Raw genomic sequence first — 7129 nt, 5'->3', positions numbered from 1 at the left:
TTTTCACATGGTGGAATCCATTCTTCAAGTCCAAGACAGTGAAGAATGATTTACCACCCAGATGTTCGATGCAATCGTCTAACAGAGATATCGGAAAACGATCCCGAACAGTAAGTTTGTTCAACGGACGGTAATCTACACACTTCCTCGGGGTGTTGTCCTTTTTACGTACTGGGACAATCGCGGCAGCGTAAGGGGGACTACTGTGGCGAATAATGCCAGCTCTCAAGAGATCATCACAGATCTCCCGCACCTCGATGCGTTCGTGGTGCGACAGACGGCGGGGACAGCAGAAAATGGGAGTTTGGCTAGTCAGTTCTATCTTCATCTCATAATTCACGGGCTTCACTAGCTCAGGGGCAACCTGTACATATGCAATGGAAATCATAGACCTTAAGTGTGCGGCTTGCTCTTCCCGTAAAGTGGTCTCTATATCAAACTCTAAATCATTGACAGCAGGGACCTCAATAGCATTTATAGCCAGAAGTGCATCATCCAGTGTTTCCGGATGTACAGGAGAAGTTTTCGGAAGGGGTGAATCAGACAACAATTCGGCAGATACAATCTCATTCCTATCATACGGCAGTATCACTTTCTCTTCCCTAAATATGTCAAAGGACTTCAGAACAGCAGTGAGTTTCATACTTCTACATTCAGTCGGTTTATTCATAAGTAACATATGTAGATTCTTTTTCATATTTTATTTCTTTCAGTTTACAAAGTCTTATATTAATTTTATACAGGAGATCTCTGCCCATAATCATCGGCAGTTCGGTTGCTTTGTTCGGCAAAACTTTAAACGTATGTATGGTCTCCGTACTGCGGAGGTGAACACTACACTGGACTTGGCCTAAAGACCAAAGTTGGCTATTTCCTAAACCACGGGATAAAACTCTTCGAACTGCCCGAGTCGAGAAGGGAAAACATATATATAAATTTCCTATCTTGCACTTCATCACAAACAAAAGCAACACTCACCAGTTGTAGATGGTTTAATCTATCTCCCACATCATCAGGAACGGCGGCGGGCAGTTTTTATAAATGTGGCTCACTATGCCACACTTGAAGCAGGAGTTCGGCGGTCTGATCGGCTTCGGGCATCGGCTTCTATAATGCCCCCATCCCGAGCAGTTGAAACATCTGGTCTTACTTATGGTAGTGCCTGGGGCTTTGTTTCCAGACGACGAGGCAGTTGGTGTTGGCTACACCTTCACACTAAGACTTTGCTTGGAGGCAGCCGCCTGCATACGGTTCTAGTAGGGGCTTCAGTTCGGCCACCGTGCGAGCTGAGTACAGCATGCCGACTCGAGTAGAATTGTCCCGCAGTCCATCGATAATCATGTCGACCAACTCGTTCTCCGGAATCGGAGCATTCATGGCAATCTCCTGCATCTCGATTGCGAATCTCAAGCATCCTTCGCCTGCCTTAATGCCCCGCTACGCAGAGTGTGGTACACTTCTTCCACACTGCGCGAGCGTCCAAACTCTCGGAGGAGGATTACTTTAAGTTCTCCATAGCTGTACACCGATACCGTGCGCAGCAACAACGCCGCCGTCCCTTCCAGCATGAGGACTTCATCTATGTTCTGCTGCAGCTTGAGGATCTGCTGTTGCAACTGTAGCAACTCATGCTGTTTCCGTAGCGTCGTCAGTTGCTCGTCCAGACTGGGGGGCAGAAGCAGACGGTGTGAGAGCGGCAGCGGCAGACGGCACGGAGGGTACTCGGGCGGGCATATATTCCCATGGGTCCGCGGCCCAGGGAACGTCAGGGTCAGTGACGGGTGCGGCCAGCGAGACAGCAGCTTGCATAGCAGCTAGGTAGGCGGCGGACGCCACATCAGCGGACACAGCAGAGGCGGGTGCGGCAGCGGCGGGCACAGCAGCAAGTAAGGCGGCAGCGCGTACAGTGGCGGCGTGTACAGCAGTGGATGCAGCGGGCACAGCAGTGGATGCGGCGGCGGCGGGTACAGCAGTGGATACGGCGACGGGTGCAGTAGTGGACGCGGCGGCGGCGGGTGCAGCAGTGGATGCGGCGGGTACAGCAGTGGATACGGCGGCGGGTGCAGCAGTGGATGCGGTGGCAGCGGGTGCAGCGGTGGTTGGCACGGCGGCCACATGTACCGCAGCGGCCTGCACGGCAGTGGGTACGACATCAGCGGCGGGCACAATGGCAACCGGCACCGTAGTGAACATGGCAGTGGAGTTAGTAGCAGCAGCGGGCGTGGAGGCGGCCACCTTGGATGTGGAGCGTGTGGCCTGCCTTGTAATATGTGTCCTTTCGGGTAGTCATCCCACTTCTGAGTTGTAAACACCTATTTATTTTCTGAAAAATATTATTATAAGTCACGACGGCAAAAGATTTATTTTTAGCTGCGCAGCTAGTGCGTCTGTCTCTTTGTATCGTTGCCGGAAGAAGAAAGAGGAACTCTCTAGTGTGGCCTTAGGCCGCATACCTAAATTTTCCATACTCACAATCGATACTTCAAATACTAACTTGGATTTATTTTTAGCTGCGCAGCTAGTGCGTCTGTCTCTTTGTATCGTTGCCGGAAGAAGAAAGAGGAACTCTCTAGTGTGGCCTTAGGCCGCATACCGATATTTTCCATACTCACAATCGATACTTCAAATACTAACTTACTACTAACAATTGATACTTAAAATACTAACTTCGATATATGTACAAACCATTAACACAATTCGTAAGTAACTGACATCTTACAATATATACATTTAAGGCACTTTCACTTATACTGGATTCTGACCCCTCACTTGAAGAAGGATATAGACGGCATGGAATAAGTAACATGGCTTCCAATTGAATAGTTTCTTCAGTACACGGGTTCCCCGATCTCTGGTCGTTGATTTTAGCGGCTGCGTGTTTTAGTCCAATGTAAAGAAAATCAAACAGTTCTGGATAGCGGGTAAAGAATACGCGACCAGTCATACGATTGCGAATATGGAAGTCTCCCTTGTAAGACCGTGCCCTTTCCACACCAAAAACACGAACAATTATTGCGGCGAGCGTGAGAGTTGCAGAATTTCGTTCTGACCACTCGTCGGCGAGCAGACAGCCTAGTGCGCACATCACTCCTCGCGACACGAATTCGACCACCAAATCGGAATGTTCGCTACAACGGTAAAGAACTCGTAATGTGTTAAGAGCGTGGCTGCGTGAGACTACGCTTTCTTTACTAGAAGTGCGGCGTTCGCAAATATTTAACAAAAGAAATATCGTTTTATAAAGAGTACCGTGAGTTCCTAACGTAAGCTCTGTACATATAAGCGCTTGCAGAATAAAAGGCATCCCAGCACTGCGACGAGTTAAACAGAGATTTTAATTGCTATCCTCGATCATAAGCATGGCCTCTTGTACCCAAAGGTTGGGTTGTGGATTTAAGGATACCTCATCGCTCAGCCAAAAGCGGTGACAAAGCATTGTAAATCCAACATATGCTTGTTTAAATGCGCCGCGAGGTTTTGTTTCGGATAAAAGCATCAAAAAATGATCTCCAATGGCGGACAGTTGTGACTTTTCAAGCAAAAACGAATCCGAGTTTTCGAGCTCGAGTGGCGCTCGTTGCACCAATTCCCCCAAGATGAGAGCAATTTCTTTCACGCTGCGCCAGCCACATAGTAGGACCATCTGCGGAGTGGTATGCAACTGTTGAACTGTCTTAGCTCCCAATCGCCGGCGCAATACATTGGCGTTTTCCATATCCTTAAATTTATCATACTGACTAGCCGGTAAGTATCCTTCAGGTGAAGAGCTGCTCACAATGGGCAGTACCACTTTGATTATAGTCATGCATAGATCTAAGAGCTCATAAACATATTGCCTCCATTTCAGTTCTTGGTCTAATTTGTCCATATTTAATTGCATTATTAAATGACGACTTGCACAAAGCAAACCGTAAAGAGGATTCATTTAAGCAGCCTCAGCTAGGTTTTGCTGGAAGGAATTATTTCTCCATCTGGAACTATTCTTAGCCTGACAGGTACTTCTGCTAACGCATTTGTCAACTTGTAGTTCTGAATCAGCCGTTTTACATCTTTCGCATACTGTGGAAGAGCATCGATTTCATCATTTGTATTACTAATGTTGAAAATACTTATCTGATTTATCGCCTCACAAGCATTTCTCCCCCTGCGGGAAAGAAAACTTGTATCCTCCTGCCGACGATGAAAGATCGAATTTGGATATGAAATCAAATCCGAGCAGCGCGTCATATTGAATGTCTCTATCCGCAATAACAACAAATCTGTGCGAAGTCGTCTCCTGATCAACGATAACTTTTGTTTCAAAGCATCCAACTGGGCGTGTCAAATTATTTCCCAGACCTCGCAGCTTCGAAGTCCATCTCTTCATCATGATACCTGGAATATTGTTGAATACTGTCTTGGTCACCAGGGATACATCTGCTCCCGTATCCACCAAGCACTTACTTCGACTCCGTTGACAGCTATCCTCTTCATACGTGAAGCGTCACGAACAACATGAATTTCGGCAGCTGAGCCAGAAGAATTATTCGCAACATGTCCTCGCAGCATCGCAATCCTTACGAAAATGCTCAACGGATCCACAATTAAAGCAGTGCCTCTTTCTATCTGGGACATGAAGCGATCTCTTTAGATTCGTCTCGTTGGCCAAACGCGGTTTCGTCCATCTTTCGGTAACGCGCTTATACACATCATACTGCTCCTGAAGCTCTTGAAAAGATAGAGAGTACATCTAAAGTCGCTTTTCAACTGCAAACAAAATTCATAATTCAACCGCCGCCGTGTGCAGTATTTTTCAATGCACTCCGCAAAATTTAGTGTAAAAATAAAAAAGATAGCGTTTGCAAAAATTGTGTAGGGCTCTCAATCGCCTCAGAGACGCCTATTTACAATCATATTGCTATTAGTTTGTTCTAATAGCAATAAATTCTAAGTTGCAACAACAAAGTGCGTTATTTTTTGGAAAAGCCATGTCCACCAATTCGGGCCCAAGCTCTCTCGATCCCCACCAGCAACAGCTACAAGACCTAGTCTGCCGAAGTATTGACCTGCCTCAAGACGTCAACGACAAGACGCGCAGAGTCAGCCACAAGAATAAGCCCAACGCCTTCTGTCCAAACTGGAATGGATAGATATATTAAAATAACTAAGCGGAAGCTAAGCCCGAACAAGAAAAAAAAGTGGCAATACGCCGAAAATAACCAAACCAAATGAACGAGTAGCACCCATAAGCGGGAATCGTTTTAAAATTCTTGCCGATCAGCAAGACGCTCAAGCTGGCGCTGTAGATAAAGTTAAATCGGCAAATAACTTTGTTTTAACCCCTCTCAATAGGGGTAACATAAAAAAAATTAAAGGTCAAACCCAAACTGAGGACAATTTCCGCATCATCGAAAATAACCTCCGTAATGCTAACATCAACTTCTATACCTACCAACTAAAAAGCAGTAAAGGGCTCCAGGTTGTGTTAAAGGGGATTGAGCCATCGGTCCCAACTCAAGAAATAGCAGACGCATTGGTCGAAAAAAACTTTGCGGTTAAGTCTGTTGTCAACATCATCAACAGGAACAAAGTCGCACAGCCGCTCTTTAATATCGAGCTCCAACCAGATGCAAAGCGGTCGAAGCCAAATGAAGTGCACCCAACCTATAAGGTCCACTATCATCATGATTCCTAAAGTGGGAAAGGACAAAACCCAGCCATCATCCTATAGGCCAATTAGTTTGCTGCCATGTCTTTCGAAGCTTTTTGAAAGGGTCTTCCAGATCCGACTAAACTCATTTCTGGCATCGGAGAACATAATCCCTTTACACCAGTTTGGCTTCCGCAAAAAACATGGGACAATTGAACAATTCAATCGCATAACATCCGAAATACGAACAGCATTCGAACTAAAAGAATACTGTGCGGCTGTATTTCTCGACGTTGCCCAGGCTTTCGATAGAGTTTGGCTGGCGGGTCTGATGTTCAAAATCCGGGAAAAACTCCCACAGCACACCCACAAACTCATGGAATCTTACCTTTACAATGGGAAATTCGCTGTAAGATGTAATGGCTCCGTCTCGGCTGACTTTGAAATCAAAGCTGATGTACCGCAAGGCAGTGTACTCGGCCCATTGCTCTACCTACTGTACACTGTAGACTTACCAACGAGTTTAGGACTTACAACGTCCACTTTTGCCGATGACACGGCAATCCTCAGCAGATCCAAATGCCCAATACAAGCCTCTGCAAAATTAGAGGAACACCTCAAGGTGGTAGAGGAATGGATAGCAACCTGGAATATCCGGGTCAATGAGCAGAAATGCAAACATGTAACATTTACGCTTAACAGAAGAAACTGTCCAGCTCTAATGCTAAACAACGTATCAATTCCTCAAGCCGTGGATGTCACTTACCTTGGCATCCACCTAGACAGAAGACTAACTTGGCGCAAGCACATCGAAGCAAAAAGTCACACCTAAAACTGAAAGCGAGTAGCTTATATTGAATCATTATTGCTCGGTCCCCTCTACGTCTGGAGTATAAAGTCCTCCTATACAACTCCGTACTGAAACCCATCTGGACTTACGGTGCCGTACTATGGGAAACGCAAGTACCAGCAATGTCGACATTATACAAAGGGCGCCGTCGAAGATTTTAGGATCAATCACGGGGGCTCCGTGGTACATACGGAACGACAACATTCAAAATGATCTAAAATCTGAAATAGGTAGTCAACAACTGAAGTATTCTGCGAAACTGGATGCACACCCTAATGTTCTTGCCAATTCCCTTACCCGAACTAACAATAGAACTCGTCTTAAACGAAATGACAGACCAACCCAATAATAAGTGATTAGGGACGCCTGCAATATCCCCAGGATTTATCTTAAGTACTAAGTAGATTAAGAAAAATATTTCAAACTTGTTAGGCTCTAATTTAAGAGTAGATTCAACAAATATATATTAAACGTTAAAAGGCCATATCCCTCAGCATTTAATTCAAAATTCTGAAACCAATGTTTCACCGGAATTGTTTCGCCATCAAACTTGGGGATGATTTACTCAAAGCTTTCCGCTGCGATTGTACCATTGTTTCTATTCTGCTCGTCTGATCCAACGAGCAACTGCACCAGTTCGTGCAGAATTT

Source organism: Drosophila tropicalis, unplaced genomic scaffold (genome assembly GCF_018151085.1).
Source record: "Drosophila tropicalis isolate 14030-0801.00 unplaced genomic scaffold, ASM1815108v1 contig_23, whole genome shotgun sequence".
NCBI lineage: Eukaryota > Metazoa > Arthropoda > Insecta > Diptera > Drosophilidae > Drosophila > Drosophila tropicalis.
Note: the sequence above shows the minus strand (reverse complement) of the source record.